Raw genomic sequence first — 13,243 nt, forward strand, 5'->3', positions numbered from 1 at the left:
TTGGGGTATCTTTTCCTTAGGCAAAGGTTATTTACCTCCGTTGTTCTCTCCTATGTAAACGTGCATGTATGCTTCTGCCTGAAAAAGTACCAACAAATTTAAATTTAAATTAAAGAAAATTTAAATTTTTTTCTCTGGATGGTTAAAGCATTTAAATGAAGTCTATCTCCTTGTCTTCACGGGGACACATTTACGTGGTACTCCCTTCTGAGGCAGATTGTGTTCAGCCTTGGGATCATTTTGAACATGCAGATGGCATATCTGTAGCTAATTTTTGAACAGTGTTTGGGGATTTGGCTACTGCAGGGTAGTGGCACATCTACTCCGCAATGAGCTTTGCCATGTGAAGGCTTTGATGTTTCACCCATTAGATCTTTTGGGAGTAAAGCCACCCCATGATCGTTTCAATGGTAAGCATTCATGTTATTATGGTCACTAATGGCTCATCTTCCTCGTCACTTCTGTGGCTTTGTAGCTACCTTCACAGTGCTAGCACAAAGCACAAGACCCAGAGCAGTTGATAGGAGGGAGCGTTCGTTTGCCATCTCAAAGGGGAGACTCATGATGGCAGGGGATGGCATGGCCTGAGAAGAGGCTGGACCCCATTTGTGCCACAGCAGTTAGGAAACAGCTGCAAAAGCATGAGCAGACTTTTAGCAACGCCCCAGTAGCCACATAAAGCCAGACACAGAAAATGGTGCATGTCTAGTTCTTTTACCACAAGAGACCCTGGTATACACATACTGTCTCCTTATTATTATCTATCTAATTTATCTATCTATCTATCTATCTATCTATCTATCTATCTATCTATCATCTATCTCTCCCCCTTCCCTCTCTCCTGCTTTCTGTCTCTCCCTTCCTCCTTCCCTTTCCTTCAAATGAATGAATAAAACTATTTAAAGAATAAATTTGACAATGATTCCAAAATATGAGCTCAAATTTAGCCAAAGTCCATCATGTCTACAAGTCCTTTAGCCGCCTTTCACCACCAGACACGTCACTGTCAGGCATTTCATACTTCCGAATGTAAATCAAGCTCAGTTTCCCTTGCTTTAGTTGAAAACAACTCTCTGCTTAGAAACCTGAGCTTTACTAACTAGTCCTGGATGGGCAGCGTGTCAGGTGGTTTAGCACAAAAGTGGTATTAAATAGACATCGTTCATAATCACTGTCATCAAGTCACCGCCACACTGCAGCAAGGGCACTTCTACTTGCAGAGTTCTTCAGCTGTTGACTAAGTTGAGGTGGGTGTTGGAATTCTGGGGCAACAGTCTGGCAATATTGGGATGTGAATTTTGTTACTGAATCTTACCATTCCAAAGGGAATAATAACTAAGTGAGATGCAAAAGAAAGCATCCTCATGGTCTAAGACTGAAAACTATACATAATACTCAGGTATGGTGGCCAATAAGGTATTTGGGCTTGGCACAGTCTGATGGACGTTCTACATAGTATTATGAGTAGCTCTTAAATTTTAAACAAGTTTATATTCATTTACATTAGATTTCTTACCTGGCAGAACTGAGTTATTAAAGAGTAACTAATATGGTCAGATCAATTCCTATTGTAAAATTCTCCAACACTGAATTCTTTTGAAGACCTCTCTCTTCAGGGACTATCATTTCTTCTGGGTTTATTAACTTTGTCTTTCCTGCTCATGTAGGCGATACTTGGCCTGGGGTTCTGCAGGCCCTCACACTCCTATGTTCTTCTATACTTCATGGTTGGTGTGGGGAGGAAGGGCTTGGATGTCTCCTCCAGGTGAGTGAACAATATTTGCAGGGACAAGGTTTAGTTGAATGAACCTGTAGTTGAAGCTGTTGGCTTTCAGGAAAGTTATTTGAGCATTTGTTTCCAGCATGGAGAGAAACTGTTTTAATCTCATCTTCTACGGGCACTGCTTAGGTTAGAGGAAAAGTGTTTGTTAACATCTCCCCTGTTGCTTCTATAACAGACCCCGTTTCCACTGTTGCGAGTTAATTTATTACTTAACTGCATGCCTGGCCGTGCTGTGGACCAGGAGCTCTATCACTTGAGTTCCCCACTGCCAACGGTGTCCTGGGCTGCTGTAGGGAAATCAAAACTGGCTCTGAAAGGTTAAATGGAGCCCTTTGGCTTGTTCCTTCCTTCTCTGGTTTATACTCCTGCTCGCCCAGCTGTCAGTTCCAGTGCCCTGTTCCTTCAAATCTACATATTCTACCCACACTTTCTCTTCTCCGTGTTTGCCTGCCCCGTTTCTCTTCCCCTCTTAGCATTCTCTTGTGGTTAACATAATCCCAGCCTGCCTGTTCTTTTCTACATCTTTTGTGTTATGTGCTTTACAGCCCTTTCCAAAAGTTTGAATTCCCTAGGGATGCGGTGCCCTGTACCACAGTCATGTTCTCCAGGCCCTCTACGTCTGAGTTGAAATATTTTTGAAAACAATAAGTCCTGTCCAAAAATTCTGAAGGTCTTCATTTATTTACATAATTGTAATTCCTGTCTTTTGTCCTCAGTTTAGATGTCCTTTCCCTTAATTCCACCAGGATCCACCGTCTATTGAGACCCAAGTTCACTGTGTACTTAACGTTTGGGACAGGCATAGACTCAGAGGATTCTGCACAGGGTTTGCTTGGCGGAGGTTCTGACTCCCCTCACAGTGGGCGCTATCATGAAGCTCTTGTCCTCTGCAGCTGGCAAAACATTTAAAATGGCATGAATGCCTGCTCAGGTGAACAGGTGAGGAGACAAAATAGAGTCAAATAAATATGTGATTTTCTGTGGATTATGCCAGGTGAAAGCCTTCTGGTGTAACAGAGCTAAAGTTGGAAGGAGATGTGCATTCAATAACATCATGGAGGAAGTACACCCTCATTCTACCTTCCAGCTCGATTCTGTCTGAGTGGGGATCATCCTGACCTGAGATAGGATGCTTGCAGGCCAAATCAGGTCTCCTGTTGGTTTTCAAGTGTGCACAGACCTTGTCTATTTTTCAGAGAGCAGAGGACACACAGCTCCGACAGCACCTTGCTACTCTATGAGAGCGGATGGTGTGGTAATCAGCAGCGTTGGAGATTCAAAGCTACCTGCGGTGTTTAAGAACATTGAAGAAAATAATTTCCTCTTCCTTGCTGAGTTCTCCTATCCAGGAGGAAAATAAGGTCCTCCCTCCTCTCTGAACCACCTCTCTTCACATCCTTATTAGTGAATAGAACGGAAATGTGTATGCAGTTATTTCATCCCGCTTCCCTTTTGACACAATTATTGCAATTATGATATAAGCTAAAGAACCACTGGGTCACCATCTTTCACCAGAACCTGACCTACACAGAGGCCGTAGAATGTTATAGTAACACACTAGCTCTCTCCTAGTAATAAAACCACAGCTGTAATCTCTCTGGTTAGCTAATATTCAGCCCAGGGTGCCCAGCTGTTAGAGAAATAGAGTTTTCCATCCTGGAAATAAAAACAGTTGTAAAGAGAATGGGGGGAAAAAATCTAAACCAAGCACATAAATATTCTGAAAACAATTTTCTGAAGAATTATAAAACTTTATTTCACAAAATAGTATCCCCAAATGGAGCAAGGCCGCTATTCAAGCATCAAATAATGGGGGTAACTTACCTCACCAGCTGGTAGTTCAGTGCCACCCCAGAGGAGTCCAGACAGCTGTCATGCCTCAACTGGGACATAAAGAAACCAATGTTTAAACACAGGATCACAGACTCAGGCTTCACAAGTGAATTTATTCAGGCAAAATGAGCACTCATCCAAACAATGGCGCAAACCCAGCTCATGAACTCTCAAACAAACACATGCATAAAAATTAGACTTTGCAGGACTGCCCGCATTCAGAGCTAAGTGGAAAGCAGTGGGTGCCAGAGAAATCAGCCTTTCCTAGATCATCACTCAGAAATCTGCTTGGCAAATGATACTTCTTCAGTTCACAGTGCCAGCCTCTTTGATGTGAGTCTAGTCATGAAAGAAGACTTTGAACAAAAGACTTTGCAAAGACTCTAATAAACTTAACGATCAAACATCAGGGCTCCTATTCACATCTGACGTTCAACCAGGCATTCAATCAAATAACTGGCTCCTGCGCTGTCAGGTGTGGCTGGTTTTGTTAATTAAGAAAAAAAAGAAAAAGAAAAAGAAAGAAAATGACCAAAATCATCAAGAATGGGCAGAAAGTGAGGTTCTTGAGGGATTTACTGAAGTGTATCAAAAGCTCTGTGTTACCTATGAAAGCAAGTGGCCTCTGACCAGGGCCAGTCACCAGCGACTCACCTGTCAGGCTTGATGCGTACATCATGAGGAAGCAGGTCACTTTGAACACTGACGGACAGTCTGGGTATCAAATGAGCAGTGAGGGAAGAAAATGCTCAGTATTCCTTACCATTCTTAGACCAATCGCATCAGTATTCCTTCCTCTAATGTTCTTCTAAGATTAAAAAAAAAAAAAAAAAAAATCTGTTATAGAGGTAGGAGGATCACCGAGAGTTCAAGGCCACCTGAGACTACATAGTGAATTCCAGGTCAGCCTGAGCTACAGTGATACCCTACCTCAAAAAAAAAAAAGCAAACAAACAATAAATAAATTAAAAATCTGTTATTTTTATTTTTAAAATCACAACCAGTCCAAATCATAAAGAATCATTTATAAATTGGAATGGAATTAACAATAGGTCTGACTGAATGCAAAGAATGGTAGCTCTCTGTGTACTGATGTGAATGCTGTTTTCTGTTTTTTCTTGTAGATTTCTCTTGGTTATTTTTATATGCTTGGTTTAGGTACATTACCAGTCCAAGTGACATAACACTAATATCCTTTGGACCTACGTTCACTTGCTCATCAGCAGATTGATGTTAAATATACTACACACCTCTCAGTTCATATAATGTTGTAACATGCTATTCATTCTCTCCCAGAGTTCTCTGGCCTTCATAGCATACTTTTCATCTCATTTCTTCCCAGAATTTTCTCGTTTCTCTGCTTCTCCACTGGTGTTTGTTGAAATCTTTAACAAGTAACACTCCTGCGTGGATATTTTCTCCATCCAAGACATATTCCGGGGTTAGTTGTATCACCATCCTCTATCCATGGCATAACCCAGTAGGATCGGTGAGCACTTATGTATGAAACATCCTTTAGCAGTGGAAGATCTTTATCAAAAGGTATTTCTTTGTTATTTTCTCTTCTGTCTTTTCTGTTCTTTCCTTCCATATATTTTTCTCTCCTCTTGTGAACAATCTATGTTTACTAAAACTTTTCACACATTATTTCTTAACTTTTTGGTATGTTCCATGGATTTATCTCTTGACCCTTTCTATTTATTGGTCTTTGAGAACATATATATATATATATATATATATATATATATATATATATATATATATATATATAATTTGTTGCTTTCAGAACACATTTTTCTAATCTTTTTGTTCTACATTTTACTGTGAATCTCCTGGATCCTTTCCAAAGCATGTTCCTGCATTATTCTGTCAGGGTGGAATGGGGTGGATGCTGGTGCCATGGGCCTTGTAGAAGGGGGTGTGTTCTAACTCCTTTCATACAAATTTCATCCACTGCTTCAACTTTAATTCCAATTTTCATTTTCATGTTAAGAACTCACTGGAGTTATGAGGTTCAGGGGAGATTCCCATCTTCATTTTCATGCTAAGAACACTCTAGAGTTGTGGTGTTCAGGGGAAATCCCCATCTTCATTTTCTTTCTTTCTTTCTTTTTTTTATTCAGTTATTTGAGGGCAACAGACAGTGAGAAGGAGAGAGAGAGAGAGAGAGAGAGGGAAAGAATGTGCACACTAGGGCTTCCAGCCACTGCAAATGAACTCCAGATGTGTGTGCCCCCTTGTGTATCTGGCTAACATGGGTCCTGGAGAAACAAGCCTTGAACCGGTGTCCTTAGGATTCGCAGGCCAGCGCTTAACCACTAAGCCATCTCTTCAGGCCCCCATCTTCATTTTCATGTTAAGAACTCTGGAGTTGTGGGGTCCAGGGGTAACTCCTATCTTTATTTTCATATTAAGAACTCTCTGGAGTTGTGGGGCTCAGGGGTACAAACTTATTTTTTCCTATGCTTTCTCATTGCTGATTTATGACATAATTCTCCTACAACTTACAACCCATTCCTGGTTCATTCTGTGCTCTAGTTTCTATTGTTTTGCAATATATTAATGTAGCTTTATTTTTTTCCCCCATCCAGTTCTGGGGATGGAACTCATGCCTATAGGTACTAGGAAAGTACTCCATTATTAAGCTATACCCTTACTTTCCCATCTTCATTATATCTGCAGATTTATGCCTGTCTTGAAAGATAATTTTATAGCTAACTTAGTGAAGTTAGAAGAGAAAGAGGAGACCTATGGATGTTTTCATTTTGCTACTATTTACTATAAATGCATCTAGTATTTAATCTTGCCATAAAATATTATTAACAAAATCCAAATATCTTACTCATTTAAAAATTCTTGTGCTCACTATTTTATTTCATGGATTATTGTGCTTTGTAGCTAATATATATAAATGTACAACATCAGTTTCTCTTATTAAGCCACTTGTATCATGACACTCAGAGCTTAAATAAAATCAGGCAAAATAAAGATAGAAAAAAAAAAATCCCATCTTTGCATCATTGTGTTTCTTTCCAGTAACACTATCTAGCGCTTGATCTCAGTTGTTTTCCTAACTCTCCAGAAAATATACTGCTGTTTTCATTCCATCTGAAACCAACGCTTTCTGATTTTATTAGATAAGGTAGAGTGGAGAAGTTTGTGTAAAAGTGAACAGTAGATCATGAATGGAGGAATGAAGTCAGAAAAAAAAAAACATTAATGGTTGCAAGATTAAAGAATGTGTCAACTGGTAGTGATAAGAGATGTTGAAGAAAAAAAACTTAAGAAAAAGAAAGCATTTGACTTCACTCTAAGGAAACATAGGATTCCCTTGATGTGATTAAAGCACAAAAGCCATCTCCCTTTCTGATAACATGATTTTTGTTTTCAATTTAGATTGTGTAGACCTAGATTCAGGCATACAAGTATATTTTTTGCATATAGCTATTTTAAGTTGGAAATCTCATGCTGATAGGTGCATATATAAAGCAAGGAGAGAGAGAAAATATGACTTATTTGGCATTCTTCAAACAATGAATATTATCAAAATAATCTAAATCTTGGAGGAATGCATTTTGATATTTTATGACTGAAGGAATGAGATTTTCTGCTTATTGGCATGAGATCTTTTCTTTTTAAATTTAATGTAATTAATTTGCATTTTGATTTCTGGTAGTTAAAATATCTATTATGAATTTATTTATAATTTTGAAGCCTAAGTTAGGAAATTTGCAGACATTCATTATGTTAACACCATAAACCTTTCTTTTGTTTATATCCCATATATAAAATGAAACCATCTTATTGAAAAAAAACTTCATATAAATTTATTTCTAATTTAAAAAGAAAGAAAAGTTCATGATTGTCATATTGTTATTTTCCTAAAAAAGGATATGTTAACTGATTCTCTTAGGGAGTATCTGATATTCACCAGCTCCATTGTTCATAGCTTTCATAAAAATTTCACTTCAGCCAGGTGTGGTGGTGCCTGCCATTAATCCAGCACCTGGGAGGCAGAGGTAGGAGGATCACTGTGAGTTCGAGGCCACCCTGAGACTACATAGTAAATTCCAGGCCAGCCTGGGTGACTGCAAGACCCTGTCTTGAAAAAACAAAAAATTTTCTTTAAAAAAACTATATATATATGTATATATATATATAAAATCCGAGATCACTCTGTTTGATCAGTGCATCAGCTTTTGCTGTCAAAATATCATAAGGGAAATCAAATTGAGTTATATATTACCAAGGATGGGAAAATAATAGTTGATTTATAACATAAAATAGTAGTCAATTAGGTTAATGTGGGGCTTGTAGTTAGCTTAATGTTTTACAAATATAAAACCCAAAATCAATTTTTAAACTGTAACATGTATATTTTCATGTAACTATGTTTCATCTTCGCCATCAATGAAGAAGGAAATATCTGAAATGAAGAAAGTACATAAAATAGAATTTAATCATTTTGTCTTGGGATGTGAGTGACTTTGGTTTAATTATAAGAATCAATGAACAGAATTGTTTTCCTGTTTTTGTGAACAAAATTCAATAGATGTAAAAATCAGCGTCTCAGCAAATAACGTAATTTTCATGATACATGATGAGAAACTATTTCAATATGACTAGATACTTTTAAAAATGTTTTATTTGGGGGCTGGAGAGAAGGCTTAGCGGTTAAGTGCTTGCCTGTGAAGCCTAAGGACCCCGGTTGGAGGCTTTGTTCCCCAGGTCCCACGTTAGCCAGATGCACAAGGGGGCGCACGCGTCTGGAGTTCGTTTGCAGAGGCTGGAAGCCCTGGCGCGCCCATTCTCTCTCTCTCCCTCTATCTGTCTTTCTCTCTGTGTCTGTCGCTCTCAAATAAATAAAAATAAAAATAAAATGTTTTATTTTTACTTATTTATGAGAGAGAGGAGGAGAGAGAATGGGCACACCGGGAACTTTAGCCACGGCAAATGTGCTCCAGATACATGTGCTACAACATTCAACCGGTTTATGTGGGTTCTGGGGGATTAAAGCTGGGTTCTTAGATGTTGCAGTCTAGTGCCTCAACCACTAAGCTATCTTTCCAGCATGGATACTTTTGGGTAGTAAATCTCTCACATATCAATACAACTTACCAGAAGGATATAAAATAGTCATAGCAATTATGTTTTAATTTGGGGCTCTGCTTACTGTTTTATATTAAGAACATACTTTGTATGGACGCGTCACACGCTGGCACCACGTTTTCCCCCCTCCACTGCCTTACTCTGCTGGAGCCCCTCCTCATTTCATATTTACAGAAAGCTGTAAAATGCTACAAATTAATGGGCCAGGTAGAGGCATACATTTTCATTTTCTCCTTAGCTGTTAATATAGTAAGCTGCTGATATGATACCTAAATCTTTAATTATTTAATTCCTAAAAATAAAATAAGCACCTATATGCCCACATGCATATGTACTGGTTTACACATATGCCATTGGCATTAACACTGAGAAAATGGGTTTCAACTTAATATGCAAACTTTCTTGACATTTTTTTTAAGTTGTCTTAACAACATCATTGGATGTAAGAGTATTTTAAATCCTATTTACACATGCATGGTCAGTGTCACAGCTCCTTGAGTTCTTTTAATTTAAGGCACCTTCAGTGTTACTCTGTATATATGACATGCATACTTTATGATGTGTGTGTGTGTGTGTGTGTGTGTTCCACAGCATATTCTCTGAGGCAGGATCTCTTGTTCCCTACGCTCTGCACACCAGGCTAGTGTTACAGACATGGCTGTGATAGTGCCTGACTTTACTTGGGTTCTGGGGATCCAAATTCAGGTACTCACTCTTGGGTGATAAATACTTTATCTATTGAGCCATCTGTCTACCTTTAAGCATTTTTGAGATCACATTCACTTTACAGACTGTTCCACAAATGAAAGATTTTGCTTTCTGATGAGCAGGTTAGGTGTGTATGAGATCTAGTTATTATTACTAGTTGGAAGCATGGCTCTGAGTGTTGCCACAGTGGTAACGTGGCTGCAAGACCCTGTGCTAAATACCTAAATACCGTCTTGAGGACTGTCAGCAGATCACAGCATGGAGTAAACTCTGATTTAAGATACCCGCTATGACCAAAAAAAAAAAAAAAAAAAAAACTCTCTTGGAATCAGTAGTGCTGCCTTTTCATTTCATTTTTTTTAAATTTTTTATTTATTTATTTGAGAGCAACAGACACAGAGAGAAAGACAGATAGAGGGAGAGAGAGAGAATGGGCGTGCCAGGGCTTCCAGCCTCTGCAAACGAACTCCAGACGCGTGTGCCCCCTTGTGCATCTGGCTAACGTGGGACCTGGGGAACCGAGCCTCGAACTGGGGTTCTTAGGCTTCACAGGCAAGCGCTTAACTGCTACGCCATCTCTCCAGCCCTTTTCATTTCATTTTTAATACATAACACCACTCTCTTTCCAACTACAGAAACAAGTTGCGCCTTCACCTTCTCGCCCAGGTTGTTTCAGCCAACTCATCATTGCATGGATGAACATCCAATCCCATACAGTTCATGGGAGGAAGGGGTTATTTCAAGCTTACAGATCCAGGGGAAGTTCCATCAATGGTGGAGGAAGCTGGCTCCCTTTCACAGACCTAGGCAGAGAGAAAGCCACCAAGGAGCCAGAAAACACCATCAGCAGCAAGCAAGCAGGAACCGACAGTGTACAAACTGCTCTCTCCACACCTTCCGGCTCAAATCAAGATCTGTCCACAAACACACCTGAGGTTTGAACGGCAAGGTCCATCTCCTAGTGATACCTCCTCCAACAAGCTGCAGTAGGAAACTTAACCTTGATCAAAAATACCAGACAGGCTGGAGAGATGGCTTAGTGGTTAAGTGCTTGCCTGTGAAGCTAAGGATCCTGGTTCAAAGCTCGGTTCCCCAGGTCCAACCTTAGCCAGATGCACAAGGGGGCACATGTGTCTGAAGTTTGTAGTGGCTGGAGGCCCTGGTGCATCCATTCTCTCTCTCTCTCTCTCTCTCTCTCTCTCTCTCTCTCTCTCTCTCTCTCTCTCTCTCCCTCTTTCTCTGTCTGTTGCTCTCAAATAAATAAATAAAAATGAAAAAATTAAAAACATACCAGAGGTTCTGGGGGCCACACACTCACATTCCAGCCACCACACAGGTTCATTGCAGCTCTCTTTATAATAACAAGTACTGATGGTATGCCATGTGCCTATGCAGAAACCTTTTTTGCCTTGTTAAAAGGGTTTAGACATGATTGGCAAAGTAGAGGAAACATATCACCATCAAGAATAGCTTGAAGGCTGGAGAGATGGCTGAGCAGTTAAGGCATTTGCCTATAAAGCCAAGGAACCCAGGTTCAAATCTCTAGAATCCACATAAGCCAGATGCACAAGGGGTGCATGCATCTGGAGTTCATTTGCAGGGGCATGCTTTCCCTCTCTCTCTCTCTTGCTCTTCCTCTCTCTCTCTCTGCCTCTTTCTCTCAAATAAATAAATAAATAAATAAAATATTTTAAAAGAATAGCTTGAAAAATAAGAGATTAGAAGATTGTTGGAAAAAATATTTCTCCTGCTTTTATTGAGACACATATAGGATAAGAGTGAATGTAGATATTCGAGTTACACACATGATATACACACTGACATAACTTCTACAATAAAAGATAAGAAAGAGCATATTCCTACCCATGTAGACCAGCTTCCTGGTTTCTCTGTGCAATCCATCAACACTTCCTAAGCACCAGCCAACTATAGATGTGTATTTAAAAACAAAATAGTTTTTCTGGGTGTGGTAGCACACGCATTTAATCACAGCACTCATGAGGCGTAGTTAGAACGATGGCTGTGAGTTCCAGGCCACCCTGAGACTACATAGTGAATTCCATGTCAGCCTGGACTACAGAAAAACACTACCTAGAAAAAGTAAGTTAAATAAACAAAATCAGTTATAATTATTCAAAAATATGTACAAAATATACTAATGCATTTTTTCTCAACATATTTTGAGGTACATTTATCTGAACAACTTATTGCTCATTCATAGTTTCCATTAATTCTTTGGTTTTATTTTCCATTAGTAATTTGAATGCATTCAAAATTACTTTGTTTCCCTCCTCTACAAAAGGTCACCTCTTAGGTAAAGTGTCCTGCTTTAAATCTGAAAATGTTCTTAAATTCTTAGATAAGTTTAGTACATTCCTGTCTCCTCCCTTATTTTGTCATTTTTATTTTGGTCTGAACATTGTTGCTAATATATCAGAGACTATCACAATGGTTATATCCTTGACGATTATCAATTTTCCAAGCATGTTAATGGCTATCTGAGGACTTGAACTCCCAACAGAACCTACAATTCAGTTTACAAATGTATCTTCCCCCAAAGATGCTTTCCAGTCCATCTAAACTTCTTTAAGATAGGTCTAGAGTACTTTACAGTTAAAATCTAGAACCCCAACTTTATAGAGCATCACATGATATCTAATGCTTCTGATGGTTTCTGATAGTGTTTATGTTGGCAACTTCTATTTAGTGAGGCCTGACTGATGTTGCTATGAAAAGTTCCTGGCTAAAGATTTCAGGACCTCATTCAGACTCCCTGGGTACCCTGATGGGCAGATACTCTCTACAGCTCTTTGCAGCTGAGTTGAGCCAGACACTGCACTCTGATTTTGGCCTGTGCCTGTTCCTCCCAGGGCACCCTCACTCCATGTGTATGAGAGTGAGATGCCTCAGGAGGTATAAACACATTAAAGCACTCAGTAGTGGTGTAGTTATGCTCAATCTTTTCGCATTTCTGAAATTGTAGGCACAGCCATATCTTTGAAGCATTTCTGTAGCATAGTTTGTCTCAGATGTTTTGCCCAGATCAATCTTTTACAGAAAATTAACAAAAATAATGATCAGGGGCTGGGCAGATGGCTTAATTAATAAGGCACTTGCCTGAAAAGCCTAAGGACCCAGGTTCAATTCCCTAGTGCCCACATAAAGCCAGCTGCACAAGGTGATGCAAAAATGTGGAGCTTGTTAACAGGGGCTAGAGGCCCTGGTGCACCAATTCTTTCCGTCTGTATCTGCCTATTCCCACTATCTATTTCTGAAATAAGTAAATAAATACAATATTTAAAAATAATAATGTTCATTATTATTTACACACCACATGAGTACTTCATTTACACTTGATTTTTAAAATATTGTTTTATTTTTAAAAAATAAAAATCAGTTCTAGAAAATTTTGATTGCATCATAGACAAAGGGTAGAGAGAGATGGATTTTTGTTTCTTATAGGCACTGGAAAAATGCTGTGCTAGTTCATTTCCTTTATAAAACACAGTTATTTTAAAGTCATTGCTTTTTGTATACAAGATGAAAAAGATCCTGAGGTGGCACAGTATAATTTTAGAATATAAATTGATGTCTCCAAGGACCAGATCCATCCTGTAGACTCTGTTTTCCTACATAGTGATGGCTCTGTGGACCTACCCTCAAGTCTCTTGAAGTTGATATGCATACCTTCAGAATTCAGAAAATCTCTCTGGAGTTCTGTACAGAGATCTATATTGATGTCAATAGGCTTATTAAGATTTGTGAAAAATGTAGTCAGACGATTGATATTTTGCCTCAAAACTATTACTA

This window comes from Jaculus jaculus, chromosome 12 (genome assembly GCF_020740685.1).
Source record: "Jaculus jaculus isolate mJacJac1 chromosome 12, mJacJac1.mat.Y.cur, whole genome shotgun sequence".
NCBI lineage: Eukaryota > Metazoa > Chordata > Mammalia > Rodentia > Dipodidae > Jaculus > Jaculus jaculus.